Consider the following 16,389-nt stretch of genomic DNA (forward strand, 5'->3'; position numbering starts at 1 on the left):
TACATTACCCAGAATAACTTGAGGCTCACACTACTACGGTAGCCTTAGTAGCTCAAAATACACAACAGATTAGATTAGATCAGAACAGAAACACGACAGGAGAATTTACAGAGTAATTTTGCTGTTTCCACTAATTACTTGGACTGACCTGGCGTTAGTTAATCCTCTCACTCTCCAAAACAAATGCATGCGGTAATTGCCGGCTGCAGTCAGAATTTTACGACACCAGGCTGTAGGTGTCATACCGCTCCGACCAAAGGGGCACTATGATCAACGAAAACGAAAAGTTCCGCACAGCTGCTTTAACATCTCTGTTGTTGCCTTCTCTATCCTCTCTTTCCAACCTGTAAAATAGACATGCCCACTGATGTTGTCACGGTCTGCACCTTAGGTCAATGAAAATATGTTATTTTTTGGCTTCAGTTGGTAACCAACGTTTCGGGTTCTGAACCAATTTATTTTTGGGTCAGAATGCTCTGAAATGTTTAGGTGCAGGAACTAAAACAGAACCTGTCTATTTTAGTGGAAAAGGGGTATCTGTGTCCATTTACTTTGTATAAAATTGTGCCTCCTGTAAAGGTTGCGTTGCATTCAGTTGGTCCCATTAAGGGGTCTTGGTGGACCCTCTTAAAAATTTCTCTAATTTGCAACGTCTGTCAGAAACCATGGTGATAATTTATTGCTCAAGTGCTAATATCCTGTGTGTTTTTGTCCAAATCTTTAATAGAGGGTGCCAGATGTAACCTTGCAGTGTGGCTTTAACATGTATCCTTTTAGTTCATAGGTCAGTCCTTTGAGACGTTTCCAGGTAAAACCTCCAAAATGGGTTCAAACGTACAGTAGGAACCACAAAGATTCTCCTGTCCAGAGAGAGAGAGAGAGATGCCCACAGGTCACCATGAAAAAATACATTCTTTGCTTGATGTTCATTTTTGACTCATTTCTTGCTTCATGTCATACTCTTTTTCTTCCCCCACCTCTGCAACATTTATTGTTTCTGCTGCTCTCCCTGGCAGCTGCTGGTGCTGGGTGCGGTTTCTGCAAAAAAAGAAAGATTGAGAATGAAACAATGCGATCTGTCAGCTGGCTTCCAGCTATTTATTCCACTTGGTATAAAGCACAATAATTTATGAGCATGTAAAGGGGCAAGTTTTCATTTCCCAGTGTGCTTGGTCTTGAGAACTTTCTTTAACTTTAATTTCTCTTCAGTAAACAGAAAATTACAGAATTTTGTTCCAGCTCTCTGTTGAAATTTTGAAACCCATATGTGAAATCTAATGAGGAATAGTTATCTGGGGAGAAACTTGGGGATGCAATCAATCCTGTATTATGAAAAAGAAAACCCACAGTGTATTCTTTGGCATAAATGAGGATTGCAAATTGTTATAATCAAATAATAAATATATTTTAAGTTGTTTCAACAAACCAAGCTCGTGCATTACTCCAATAACTAAGCAAGACCTGATAACTCAGTTTTGGGTTTGGTCCATGTTTATGTTACACTATAAAATTTAATAATGAATGACAGAAAATCAGCTCATTTCCAGTCATTAACTTGGTGTAGTTAGACATGTTTGTCTCCGTCTCCGTCTCAGCTCCAGCACTCCGGAGCCCTCCGCAACAGATACGCAGGACTTCTATTTTTGCCGGACGCCGGAGCACAAAGCAGCAATTCAGCACAGAGCAGATGGTGCTGGGCAGGAAGTCGTGCACAGAAACAAAATAAAACATCCGGTTAATTTTCAAAATGAAATACACAGTGTTCACGGCGGATCATGTTTCCCTGCACTACACCTTGAAAACTATATAATGAGCAGAGGCAGGCCTTAAGTCAACAGATCAGAGGTTTTCAGACGTCATTTCACCCCGTTGACACCATGGACGAGGAGATATTAATCATGGCAGTGCACCGAGATGAGCTGCACCGCTCCGCACAGCAAACGCAGCCGGTGGGTATTGACGGACGGCGGAGCACGCCGCAGATAACCAGCGCTGCCGTTCCGCAACAGACACGCATCCAGTGGAAATCCGGCGTTACCTTGTTGTTTTTGTTGTGAAAAGCTCATTCCCGTTTACCGACTTGTTGTCCGTCATTCAAATGAATCCGGGCGGAAAAACTTGACGGCTGGGGGGAGCGTAACAATGACCACTCACAGCAGCCGACATCGCCCCACAATGCGTTCTGCTGACTCTGATTGGCTTACAGTGCTGTCAATCTCGTTTTGGTGGGTATAGCATCATTCTATTGGCTCTAACGAATCAATCACTCAAATCGTCCAAGCTGTCACGGAGATACGGGCCTCCAAAGCTCAGAATAGAAACTCAGTTTCAAATGTAGGAGGTGTGTATTGGTCAGTTTGGATGGGAAATAAGAAAAAAGACGAAATGGACAGTTGTATGTGTATATCCTAAACATCATTAGGGATTTACAGAAACAAAAAATGAAAGATATAGGATTGTACATGACAAAAATCACATGCCAACATGGTGCAATTTTGGAGAGCTCGTCTGAATTTTCTGTACTAAAACCTCTCTAATATTGTTCTGCTTCACTTTATCAGAATCAACCTTTGCAGAGTTAATGTTCACATATTGTGCTATGATTTGATAGAGGTTTAGAGCTGCAGCTGCATCATTCCAAAGGGATACTCATCCTGAAAATGCTGTTTTTTTGGCGAACCTCAAAATATTTCATTTGTGCTATGTGCCATCTTCATTTACTCTTCACATATAACATATATACTGATATTTACACATCTTAACAAATCTCACAAGTGTTCCCTTTACCATGACACCAAAAGTATTCAAATAGACCTTGTGGTTGCAGAGATATATTAATTTCATTATGGGTATGCAATTTTCGAGCAGAGGCCTATAAAATAGGCTTAGCTTTGACAAGGTTAAGCATCCTAAATGCTGTTTTATCAGTTCCGTAATAACGGGAGTGGTACATGGGTTCATAACTGGCAGGGCCGCCCCTCCCTAAACGCAGAACACGCGCTGTGCGTAGGGCCTCATCTTCCATGGGGGGCGCACATGCGCTACCGTGAGGCGCGCGTAGAATCAGCTCAAGGAAGGAGAGAAGAGACCTGACCGCCCATGCGTCGCTGCAATGATTGACAGCACTCGACATCTGAACAATAAGAGGGGTGCGCTGGCAGGCACTTGCAGTGCTGCAGCAGGTGAAGAGTTGTCGACATGTCGTCCAAAAGAGCCTCAGGAGTATGTGCGGGGCCGGGAGGTCGGACGCTCCCAGAGAGGGGAGAGGGAGAAATATAGCTAAGATGAAAATAGAAAAGAATGTCTCTGTATTTTATTTCTGTTTTCAGTGTTTAATTAAGGTGGGAGATCGGACGCCTCCAGAGAGGGGAGAGGGAGAAATATAACAAAATAAGATTAAATAGGAAAAGAGTGTCTCCCCCTTTTATTTTATTTTCAGTGTTTAATCAAGGGTGGGGGATTGAGGTGGTGGAAGTTACTTTCTTTTGATGAGTAATTGATGGCTGTTTGTGACTCAGATTTGTTTATTTATTTATTTCAGGTTGAATTTTTTTATTTTATTTGACTCATACAGCCAAACTACTGTATCTACAGTACATTTGTTATTGCCAGTAAAGGTTGTCAAGTTAAATGGCAAGTTGTTGTACGGTCATTTTGTACCTATGATACATTTGGGATGGGGGCCTCCAAATAAAATTTCACTTAGGGCCCCAATTTGGTCAGGGGCAGCCCTGATAACTGGTTTAACATGGTTGACAAGTGTCTCTTGCTTGCAATAATTTACAATCTGCTTGAAGGAGCCCAGGATAGTGAGGCATTCCTGAAAAAAAGGCTAAGAAAGCTTCATGGTTGGTCCATTTGACAATTGCCCTTTTCAACAAATCATATTAATCCTATAGGTATAGCTACCCATAATATTCTGGGAAAGTGCCTGGTTATTATTTACCTGGTCCTCATTATGACAAGCTGAAAACATCATAGTCTCATCCCTTTGGCACTGTTTTCATGGTTTTATGCTTTTGGGTGATGCCATAAATTTTATTAAGAAGCAGGAAGGGATGTACACCTAGCCAAGGCAGTTATCAATGACTCTTTCAAGCATGCCTTTACACCCTTCCCAGCAGCATCCATTTGATGTTTAAATGGAGAGAGGGATGTATTTTCAGTTAGGCTAACCTTTGGTTGTAGCAACAGCCTAAATAATTATTTGTCACTTTTTGCTGGATTATTTTAACATATAAAAAAAAAGAAAAAACGCCTTTCATGCTCAAGCTATTAGATGACCTCCTGTCCAATTCAAACCAAATCAATGCATCTTTGCTCTCAAACATACTCTCACAAAATTGCTAAATTAGGTATTCCTCTTCCTGAAGACAAGACATCAGGTTTAAGGTAATAGATTTCTACGCATCTCCTTAGATATCAACCACATGCGAGCAAAAAATAAATAAACTAATCGCATCAGAGAGGTCATGAGAAAGGACAAAAGCACAGGAGGCAGTAGCATTGTCAAAGAGGAGTCCTGTCTTCGCTTGGGTATCTTATTTGCACATGCATTATCCCCAGGGATTCTCCTTTATACCCAGGCTTCTCAACCTCTCCAGCTGCCTTCCAATACCCATAATGCCATACATAGTATGCCAGATAGTCCCAAAGGTTTAGTATGTCCCAATACATAGTATGTGAAATGCAGTATGCCAAAAATACCAGGATGTTCTTCTACATCCGGTCGGATTTCCAAACATGCAAGTCAACATGCCTTCCTGGCTTTTCTAATCCACCATCCTTTGCACAGTGAAAGATCTGTAATATCAACTGAGCCACTGCAACAGTATGTACTTTTTAGGGCAGCTGCAGTACATACTAAAAGTAAAAAGAAAGCATACGATTTGGACTACACCCCAAACCCTGGAGTACTCCATGATATGGTGTGCTTGGATGCAAGCTGCAGATCTGAGCTCTGGTTCTGGTCCCTTCTGTTTAAAATATAGAAGTAATGCACACCAAAAAATTCTAATGAGGTGCTGATCACTGGCAATAGACTTGATTGTAGAAAGCAAGTGTCGCACACTCTGGCTCCATATGCATTTCTTTTATTTGATGATTTTCCAGCCTTTGAGCCTTCTTCAGGATCAACAAGCATGTCTGGTGTCAATCTGGTCTCTTCTGTGCCACAATGGAACGACATCCCAACCTTTTATAATGAGAACCATGGATCTTCATTAGCCATTTAGTTATACAGATGCAGCGCCATCAGCTGGCTTTGGGGTTGTTGTTTTTTCAATAACTACGTTCACTGATGTAGGGCTAAAAGAATTTTGTAGGTATTTTGCCTGTCAAGATTTCCATCATATGTGCATTTAATATTCACTGTTTTGAATCCCGCAAAATGCAGCCATCTTCCATTAAGGGACTTCCTGCAGGTAATGAATTCCACCTGCGCTTTTTGGATCCTTCTACCAACAGCCTGGTAGAAACCCATCTACTGACTTAAGAGAGGAAACCACAAGGCAACCATACTCGTCTCTCTTTCACTCTCCTACTTGTGCAAAGCAAAGTCATTTATGCAAAGCACATATTTAAGGGATAGGTTCTCTGGTTCTCAGACTTACCATTAGAAACGTTTCCCCACAGCTTTTATCAGTAGAGGTGGTGAGTTAACCACACGCACTGAATATTTTGATCCTACGCATGAACTCACTGTAGATGATGTAATCATTAACCCTCACTGCTTCTCCATATTATTAAAACTCACAAAGACTGACAGGGGTAGGTAAGGTACGCCATTTTAATTTCAAAAATGAATTCTGCTTGTTCTCTGTCTTTTATGACTCACCACCTGAAAAGCTGACCTCAAGCCAGCCAGCAGGAGCCTCTCTTTTCACGGAGGAGGGAAATCCCATGTCCTGATCTTGGTTGCTTCTCACCCTCGCCTCCTCTGCCAGCCCAGTGGGCTACTACAGGAGCACTATATTGCTCAATCTCTTCGCATGGGAGAAGCTAGAACTGCAGCATCAATTGCTCCTGTCACAACACCAAGGCCACAGGCCGATGGTCATCATTTGCTCATGAACATTACCTCTGGCCCAAGACTCAAGTCATCCTCGATGCTAAAAGCTATAAGTACTTGGCGAATTACTGGCTGATGTTATGGTTTATCTGCTGGGCCTCAATGTAAATCATCTAGCAATCTGTGTTGGTTCTATTAGCCTTATTGCTATAAGCTGCTCCTCTGAAGGCCAGAGAGGTTTGCCTGGTATGGTTGTTTTGGGAACTTTGCTGCTGCTCTCCCTGCCTTAGGCTTTCCACATAGGCACGCAGAAGGGCGGAGAGGTGTGCTCTCTCTGCTTTATGCTTTCCACTTAGGTGAGTGTAAGAGGCTTTCTGTGTAGGCCCGAGAAAAGGCAGAGGGGCCCAAGAACAGAGCCATACCGCCAAATATAACACTGCAAATGGAAATAAAGTTTTCTTTGACAAAAGTGTTCCTGACTGAAACTGAGCATAGCGTTAGTTTAGGCAGGACACGATGTCAAGCTCAGTTCACATCCCAGCTACATCAGTTCATCTCAAACAGCCAATCAACTGATGGAGCAGCAGATTGAGGGAAGGGAGTCAGCTGATAGATCACATGATTCCTTTCTATGCAACCAATTGGCAAATCTCATTCAGGGTGCCCAGTTTAAACTGCTCTGGCCTGCCTACTGTTGCCGCTTCGTCTGCAAGCCACTTTGCAACCTGCCTCCACCCCAGCTCCTCCTTTTTATCTTGTGTCTGATTTATCAATGTCATTTCTGTTTGTAATTGATGCTGCTCTGTTCTTCTCCCAGGGGGTCTTTGCTGCTGCTCTTACTCCCAAATTCCACCAGATGTGTGTGGGCTGTGTCTGCTCTCCGGAACGGCAGCGGAGCCGATAGGATTCAATTCTAGTCAATGTGTGTGTTTCCACCGGCTGCGACTGTGCTGCGTTCTGGCTCCATCACAGCTGCGGTGCTCCAGAGCCCTCTGGAACAGATACGCAGGACTTCTATTTTTGCCGGACGCTGGAGCACAATGCAGCAATTCAGCACGGAGTAGATCGTGCGGGGCAGGAAGTCGTGCACAGAAACAAAATAAAACATCCGGTTAATTTTCAAAATAAAATACACAGTGTTCACAGCGGCTCATATTTCCCTGCATTACACCTTAAAAATGTCATAATGGGCGGAGGCAGGCCTGAAGACAATAGGTCAGAGGTTTTCAGATGTCATTTCACTCCGTTGACACCATGGACGAGGAGATGTTAATCATGGAGGTGCACCAAGATGTCTTCCTACTACTCCTCGGGTTTTGTGGTTCTGTTTATAGAAACTACATCTTGTTATATCGCGCGATTATGCGTGAATTCACGAGATCTCGTGGGTCCTCGTGACTCCCGCTGTCTGGCGGACCTGCACCGCTCCGCACAGCAAACGCAGCTGGTGGGTGTTGACGGATGGCAGAGCACACAGCGGATAACCAGCGCAGCCATTCCGGAACGGACACGCATCCAGTGGAATTCCGGTGATAGGCTTTCCATGTAGGCGCATGGAAGGGCAGGGAGGTTTTGCACGTGGAAGGAAAGACAGGTGTGCTCTCTCTGCCTTGTGGCTTTCCACGCAGGTGCATGGAAGGGAGGAGAGTTTGCTATCCTTCATAGGATATCATATGAATTAGCTCCCCACAAATGATGTTATGTCCTTAATATAAAGTTACATAAATAATGTAAAGTTACGGAGGTTAGGTTTTGGCAAGTAACATTACTGTGGTTAAGTTTAGGAAAAGAAACATGGTGAGCACCTTAAAATGACATGGTTCCAAACACTGGTCTCCTGGCCAAAGTCCTGTGTTTTGTGATCCAAACTGGACCTCTGGGGAACACTTCCTTCTTTACCCCTGTCAGTGCATTGGTCATGTGACTGCAGCCTTCCAAAATGGGGTTATGCACAAATTACTGCCTCATCATTACCAATATGTATGAATATTAGTGCATTACTTTTTATAAGAAAACGTGAATGAGAACAGAACATTAAATAATAATCATTTTAGCAACCTACTTTTTTTTTTCTTTTTCTTGATTTTTGTCAAGGTTAGACCACATTTTCTTTGTTTTGCACAAAGTTTCCAATCATAGGATGAACACAAAAGAAGACAAAACACAGAAATATGAGCACATGATGAACAGGGCAGCATTCCTGAAAGCTTTGGAGTAAATTACTTCAATGCAGGTTTAATTTATTCACTGACAATCAAACTTTAACTTTTTTGTTTGCTGCCAGGCCAAATGTGGTCTTCGCTGTTTAGGCTGGACACGTAAACACACAAACATAGTCAAAACATGTACTTCACGTGGACACACAAAACACACCTAACACTTCTGCTGCCAATGAGTCGTCCATTAATCACAGTGTGAACATTTTTGTTTTTGGCATGAAGTTGTCCCACGTCTGCAGCAGATCAAAGAGCAGAGGAAAGCAGACAAACAGGAAAAAAGAGCCACTGCCTATTGTTGACCAAGAATGCCTCTGAGGGCCCATTAAGACATGTTTCCGGGGCCTCCCAGTGATGAGGGCCTCTTTTTTCCCTATGCCCCTCTCCCTGCCTATGGGAGCATTGTGTGTGTTTTGGTCTCTCACGTGCTCTCCCTCCCCTCTGTTCCACTCTGCAGAGATTGTCACACCAGGGAGCAAATCAAAACTTAATTTAATACTAATCCATCTAATTGAGAAACCAGATCCGAAGGTACAGGCTGTCTTTGATCTGATGCAGGGAATGGAGAGGAAAGATTACGGCTGCTTAAGCTACTTAGATACCACGGAAAAAAGGGGACTTTTGCCTCCTTCTTTCCCAGTTTTATTTCTTCTTCCTTATTCTTCCCTTCCACTTGATTTTTTCCCCTTAAACCATCGAGGACAAGGAGGGAGGAGTCAGTTCAATCAAGCTGACAGAATTTTCTGAAAGAAGCCAAACTCTGAAATAACCTTGTGTGTTGTGGACTGAAAAAATGTGAAGATTTTGTTTCTCCGTGATGAATGGATACCATCTGAGAGTATTAAATACACAGAGATGAAGTTTATACGTGTATATCATGGTAACCACTTAGTCAACCATTTAAATTTGACTTACATTTCAAGTTTGGCCATATCCCACTCTCTCAACAAATCAAACAAATCACAACCTAATCACCAGAATAATGTTGCCATTGTACATTCTGCAAACCACGGATACTTTACACTTGTACATAAGTATGTAGCATACTTTCTTAGGGTTTAAACAATGTTAAAGTTAAGTGGTGGTTAGGTTAAGGCACAAAACCACTTGGTTATGGTCAGGAATGGATCATGTTTTGGTTTAAGATACCTGCTTTTTGTGGCACCTACAGGCAGGAAACACAGCAATGTCTCAGTAAAAAAAATCACCCCTTTCATGGCACTACTTCTGCGGGAATACAGTGATGTCCAGTGTTAATTCTGATAGCTATTTTTGATTTAGTTTTAGTCTTGAGGTGTACATGCTTATTTGTTTTAGTCACATTAGTGTTTTTATCCTCCAGAGTTTTAGTCTAGTTTTTAGGGATGTAACGATACCAGAAACTCACGATACGATATTATCACGATAAAGAGTCCACGATACAATATATATCACGATATTTATACATGGGGAAAAAAACAGAAAATTTATTGTTAAAAATAGCTATTTTATTAAAAAATAGTGCATGGACACTGTACAGCATGTTATTTTTAACTTGGAAACGTATCATAAACAAATCAACACACAGTTGAACATGTGCTTTCATTTCCCCCCCATTACTGCTAGGCAGGCAGACATTAAAGTGCCATAACAAAGTCATGTCAATTAAAACTATAGTGACAGAATATGAAAATGGAAACATTTAGTATTTTTTAACCTACTCTGAACAAAAGTAGTGTAGTACTATTACTAGAGTCATCTGAATGACATCAAATAATGAGGATAGAGTCGTCTTAATATTCATCAAATATACAGAACATAGAACAATCAGACCCTGCAACAACAAAATTAACAAATTAGAAATAATGTAAACTCAATAACACACAATCCCTCACTCACAGATACACAGACAGACACAGAGAGAGAGAGAGAGAGAGAGAGAGAGACACACAGAGAGAGACAGAGAGAGAGAGAGAGAGAGAGAGAGGTGGGTAGAGATGTGTGTAAAAGAAAACCAAAATAAATAAAGCCCAGCCATTTCCCTGGAAGTCATAGAAAAACTCAAAAACACACATTCACTCAGTTTGTTCACGCCAGGTTGACAATCTTGACATCAAGGAGACCCTAACACTTTCTCAGAACAGGAGATGAAGAGAGGAAAGCTCTGGTCCTGCGCTTTCATGTGATATGCGTGGCATTTCTGTGCGACCCTGCATTCGCAAGTAATCCATCCAAAAGTAATGTGTGTGCAAAGTTGTATGAAAGCTCTGTTATACATTAATTTAGTGTAACATTATCATTTTTTTTTCGCTGTGAAAACATTGTACTACCGACAAGTGCTTGGTCTTGTCGGAAAGCCACGATTCCGCTGTTTCACGTGATACGTCTCGCTTCTCGCTATGACGAACGGTCGCAGAGAAAATCCACAGAGAAGAACAATCAATCTCCTTACTTTTATTCGCTGTTTCCTCACGCATGGGTTAGAGTCTGAGGCTGAGAGGCTGAGCTGCACGAGTCTGCTCTCACCTGCGCGCGCAGTTGCATGTAAAGGATTATGGGGAATGTAGTCGCACAGTCATATTACCGGCTCTGTAGGAGAACGCAGCTATATAACTACCGTGGCATTCCCACGACGGTATCGAGAATTAATTTTATCGCGACACTGCGAAATTCAACATATCGTTACATGCCTACTAGTTTTCTAACTTTAAGTCAATAGGTTTTCTATATTTATATGTTTTTATCTTTAAACTAATCCAGTGAGGCTAATTCATGTTTCAAAAATTAGATACATATTGACCAGTTGTATAGGTTGTATTATTTTCTATGTCAACAAATCCTTTCTACACACTTACAAACTGTCATTTCTCCAGCAGTGTTTGACAGGTTTAAGCAGTGATTTACAACCACACACTTACTGATCATCATTTGAAAAGCTCAACATCACTCTATCTATGCTCTCAAAAACTTTGACACCACATATAACTAATCTGAGACAACTAGGATTTGTACCTAGGTTCACTGTAACATGTTGGTCTGGTGGTTTAAACTTGTGTCCTCACACAGAGTTGGTAATTAAAGCTACACTTTTATCTCTGTCAAAGAAAACTGCTCAGAGTTCAGATTGTTTGCATACAGCACAGCTACATTCACAGATAACTGAACTTCCTACCTGCCTGTCAAACAGCATCAAACCATAAACCTTCTCAAGTCTGAACTGAGTGGAGTCCTAAGGGGATCACCTCTGAAGTCCGGCAGTCAGTGGCTGCTTGCTCTGCTGCCGTTCAGCAACCAGCGAAATATCTTGCTGCTGATTATTTACTGGAGTTTACCAGCCTGTTGCTCATGCAGCATTTTAAGATAATCACAAACACATCCATTCTCGGCTTTCAATGTCCGATAGTCGACGACTAACATTTTCGTCATTTCATGTCTCGTCTTGTCAAAGAAAATGAAAAATAGATTTTGTCTTAGTTTTCATTATCAAGATCTATTTTTAGCTCGTCATCGTCTTATTTTCATCATGGAAAATAGGTCATTGATAAAAATAAAAAAAAAACTGGTAACACTTTACTTGAAGGTATCTACATAAGGGTGACATGACACTGTCATGAACTTATGTATAAACATTATGTATATGTCATTAACGTTTATGACTGCTGTCATTAAGTGTCATTCGGTTTTTGTAATGACAACTTGACATTAATCAAAGTGACATTACCAGAAGATGTCTTTGTCATAACAACTTGACATTAACAAAAAATGCACCTCTTTTTGTGTTTATGACAAGGTGACATAATGATTATTATAATTAGATGTCCAAGGTTACAGACCAAACACTCGGTCAGATAGATGTCTGGCAGGATACGACACAAAACTGGCTGTCATGACACCATTTTGACAGTGTAATGAATAAACGGCGTTCCAGGAGTAAAAGTCAAGAGGGAACGCTCGTTCCCTCTCAGCAGATTTAGAAAATACAGACTATTCAATGTTTTTTATAGGGGAAATCATTATAGCTGTTTTACAGCATTTCTAAACTGCACGCTCCATGAACTAACTTAGGCCTATCTGCTGATAGAGGATTGAAAGCTTTAGACTATCTAACGTTACCTAATGTTATTTTCATTAGCTAAGTTAGCTTGTTCACTCATGTCTGTATGCACAGTCTATTATAATGTGAGTAGATAATGCTGCAGATAATTACAGGAATAGTTTCACAGTTGGTAGGTAAGTTACTAGTTAATTCAGGGTTGCCAACTCTCACGCATCTGGCGTGTGACACACACATTCACCTTCCATCTCACGGTCTCATTCTGCCCAACCAATTCTCATGCCAGCGACGAACGCTGGAAAAAAGACTGGCCTCTATATATATATATATATATATATATATATATATATATATACTATCATGTTTTGTTTGGAATATCATTGACCTCAACAAGTTAAACCTACAAAAATTGCAGAAAATCAGCAAACACATGAATTTTAGTTGGATTAATTTTTAACAAAGATTAAATAAGGTGAGCACTTTAATTTATTGGGCAGTTGCAACATGCAGATTACTATTAGGTCATTCAAAACAACTGAAAACCATGGACACAACAAATATCATACTTACTCTTACATCAGTATGGTTAATTGTAACTATTTAACTATTAAATGAACAGAATAATTAGACTGTCATATTGTCAGATGTATTTTATTATATTTCAGGAACACATGTAAACATAATATTACACTATTGTACTGGCAACATAAAGAAGTAGACTTGGAGTTCTCTTTTTTGTGAACAAGTTTTTATTCCAGATATCCATATCAATCTCAAAAGTAGAAAAAAACAAAGAAAAAAAATGGAAAAACAGTAAAATAATTTAATTGTTTGGTTTATAAAATGTAAGAAAATGGTATAAAATGTCAACCACTGTTCCACAAATCACAAGATCCCAAGATGCAGCCTAAAATGTCTTGTTTTGTCCCAAACAAATATCATTAAACATTACTGTTACATGTAGAAGTATATGATCTCAAACAGATACTTCTCATCAACATACCATGGAAATGAACTGCATTTTCCGTATGGTTTTTCAGGTGCCTCTGGATCGCGCTCTCATTTTTGGTTTTAAATTTGGGGCAGAGAGGACACCCAAACTCGGATGGTGAAAGGGTTGTGTGCCCCAGACTGGCTTCGTCACTCAAAATAGAGGGGTGCATCTGAAAAAAGGAGAAGTCAATCAACATTGATAGCTGGAAAACATACTGAACATCAACCATATTTTACCGATCTAAAGGACTCATGGTGGAGGAGGCACTACAGCTATTTATGTATCCACATGTGTATGTGTATTAGTGCTCTGCATTACTAAAACATAATACAAATGTATTTTTTGCAGACACCCGGGGCTATGTATACGTTATTTATCTGACCCGGTTAACCCTCGGGGGTCGCTCATGTCGTATACCACATGAGACGACTCTCATTACTATTTTTAGAATATCTCCGGGAAAAAAAAGATGTATAGAACTTGATTGAGCAGTGCAGGGTTGAGGTTATACAAGCATTAATACACAAGGAGACCAGGCGAACCAAAAATTGGGAAAAAAATGGCTTGTGTGCAGTGAGTGTGTGCACAGATGTTTTACACCACAACACACCAAAAAGCAGAGGAACACATAATAACCCCGCTGCAAACTACACATCTAAATTAACCAACACATCAAGCGAGGGCAGTAATAGTCTCTGACCAACATTAACACTGTTTACACACACACATTGATGAAAGGGAGCACAACAGACCTTGGGCAGCTAACGTTAAGTTAATACCAATCATGCCCTCGTTTTTACACAACAAATGTAGCTAAACCCACCATCTGGTGGTAGTAATTTGTGCATGCCGAGATTCCCCACATAGACGTCCCCCTAATGATTTGATACATTACGTAGAATTGCATCTTAGAGAACATAACACACATGTTAAAATATAATGAAGATGACAGCACATATAAACGCAGCGGCTTGGTACTCTATGCTAGTGCTAGCTACTAGCTTGTACTGCTAGTGCTAAATGCTAACAGAATTTCGTTGTACAATGTACAATGACAATAAAGTTGTCTAATTCTAATAATTAAAAGACTCGTTCCCTTACCACTCTTTCTCTTAGTCATGCGTGTATTGTTTGCATTCTTCTCTTCGTCTTCTCTGTTGTCTTCTTCCTCTTCTTCTTCGGCGATCGTCTTCTCTGTTGTCTTCTTCCTCTTCTTCTTCGGCGAATAATACACACAGACCAACTTCCGGTATGGACTTCCGGTATGGATTGGATATATGGCGGCGCCCATGTCCGCCATCATGTCTGCAGCTGGGTCCCTCTCCATTTTTGGCCATGGCGGCACACTATGATTGGTGAAATGCCATACGCACACACTACGCTGTTACCAAAATTAAAACAAATCTCAGTAGTACCCTACGTGCCCTGGAAGAGAGTACCAAGGCAAGAAAATCAATGTGCTCATTCACTTCTCATATACATCCTGGTGGTAGTAGATGGCCCTGGAGTATACAATGCCTATGGTGAAAGCACTTGCCAAAGAAACTGTACAAGATTTATCATTTCAATTTTTATTAAAATGTATGCAAGTACAAATAGATACATAAATGTCTGAATTTTTTGTCCTAGTCCAGCCCTGTACACAGGTCATTTAAAGTCCTTGAATTTATCTATTTCTGTATGAAACTGCATGAAAATAGGATTCCGCCGTGTGACTTTCAGAATTTTCTCTATGGAGAACCCCCTGAATCCCCCTTAAAATCTTTCTGTTTGTCACAACAGGACATATTACTGGATTTTTTAAGCAGATGACTATACTACCATAGATTAATGAAATCGACCTTGATCTGCACCATAAAACAAATATACGTCTATGGAAGTATGTGGAGCTTAGGCCTATAGATATGAATATGTAAACATACACTCATTTTTTCTATTTGCCACATGTGCATATTAACTCTTTTAAGGTAAAAAAATAAAACGTGCCGTCGTGTCCACGTATATTCATGACCACACACGCACAAGCAGATATTACGTCACAAGCTAAAATCTCACTCCGGTCCGCTGACCAAAGTTGGCAACCCTGAGTTAATTACAGTTACTGATGTTTAGTCAGCCTACAAATAGTTTATTAATATTAACTATTTTTTGGATTTGTCTGTCATTTGTCTTTTACAGTGAAGAGAGAACAATGCAGTGGGGAGCAGAGCAGTGGACAGAACTGAGGAGACTGAATGAGTAGAGCAGTGGAAAGGATGCAGTGTCAGCCCTCTGTTTATAAGAGGTAAATTACATTTATTTCATGATGAGAATTGCAGTACATATGAAGAGTTTATTTGGTAGCCTAACTATTATTTCCCATTGTCATTTTTCTTTTACAGAGAGGAGAGAAGTGAGGAGATGTATGAAGCAGAGCCATCAGTGTCATCAATATGACTCCCCTTAATCAAGTAGGACCGTTTGTTGTCTAAAGTGATGATTAAACAAAGGAGCTTGTAATTTTGGAGTGTAACATTTCCTCAAAGATATGTATACTTTCCTGATGTTTGTAACACTCTGTTATGGACTTGTACTTGAAATGAGGTAATTTGCTGTAACCCTCCAGGTCATTCAGTTGGGTTCAAAGAAATAATATTGATGAAAATAAATGGAAATACTTTTAAGGTCATTTTTAAAGTAATTTAAAACCTCTTGACCTGTCCGCGTCCGCTGTCCGGAGCCCATCCACCCATATCCAGGGGTTCCACCAGTAAAATCTGGCCATTTCCACCACTGAATACGGAGGACATACAGAAGATCTCTCTTTTATGCTATTTAATACAGTAATAAAGGAGCTGTTAATTTACACATGTGCACCTGTATTTTTTACTATAATAGCCGCATAGAATACATATATATGTATACATACACACAGTGGAAACTGCTTATAATGATCACTTCCATCCGGGTCAAATTGATTACTATAAGCGGATAATTATTATAACCAATTTTTTTTTCTTTTTCTGAATTTCTCATGCAGATTATTATTCACTGCTCATTATTATCCACTACTATTATTATTTTATTTATTTATTTATTTTTATTATTATTATTATTTATCACTGTTTCTTATATTTTTGTACTTTATTTTACATGC

The 16,389-nt window shown here is 40.3% G+C and overlaps 1 long non-coding RNA gene across 1 annotated transcript in view; it reads left to right on the forward strand.

Annotated features, from left to right (window-relative positions):
- LOC126391248 (uncharacterized) overlaps positions 1-16,107 on the forward strand; it is a 20,322-nt gene extending 4,215 nt beyond the window's left edge. The window contains exons 2-3 of the long non-coding RNA XR_007570061.1: positions 15,432-15,537; positions 15,635-16,107. This is a non-coding gene — a long non-coding RNA (uncharacterized LOC126391248). The remainder of the gene's footprint in view (positions 1-15,431; positions 15,538-15,634) is intronic.
- The last annotated feature ends 282 nt before the right edge of the window (positions 16,108-16,389 follow it).

This window comes from Epinephelus moara, chromosome 6 (genome assembly GCF_006386435.1).
Source record: "Epinephelus moara isolate mb chromosome 6, YSFRI_EMoa_1.0, whole genome shotgun sequence".
In the NCBI taxonomy this organism is placed as follows: Eukaryota; Metazoa; Chordata; class Actinopteri; order Perciformes; family Serranidae; genus Epinephelus; species Epinephelus moara.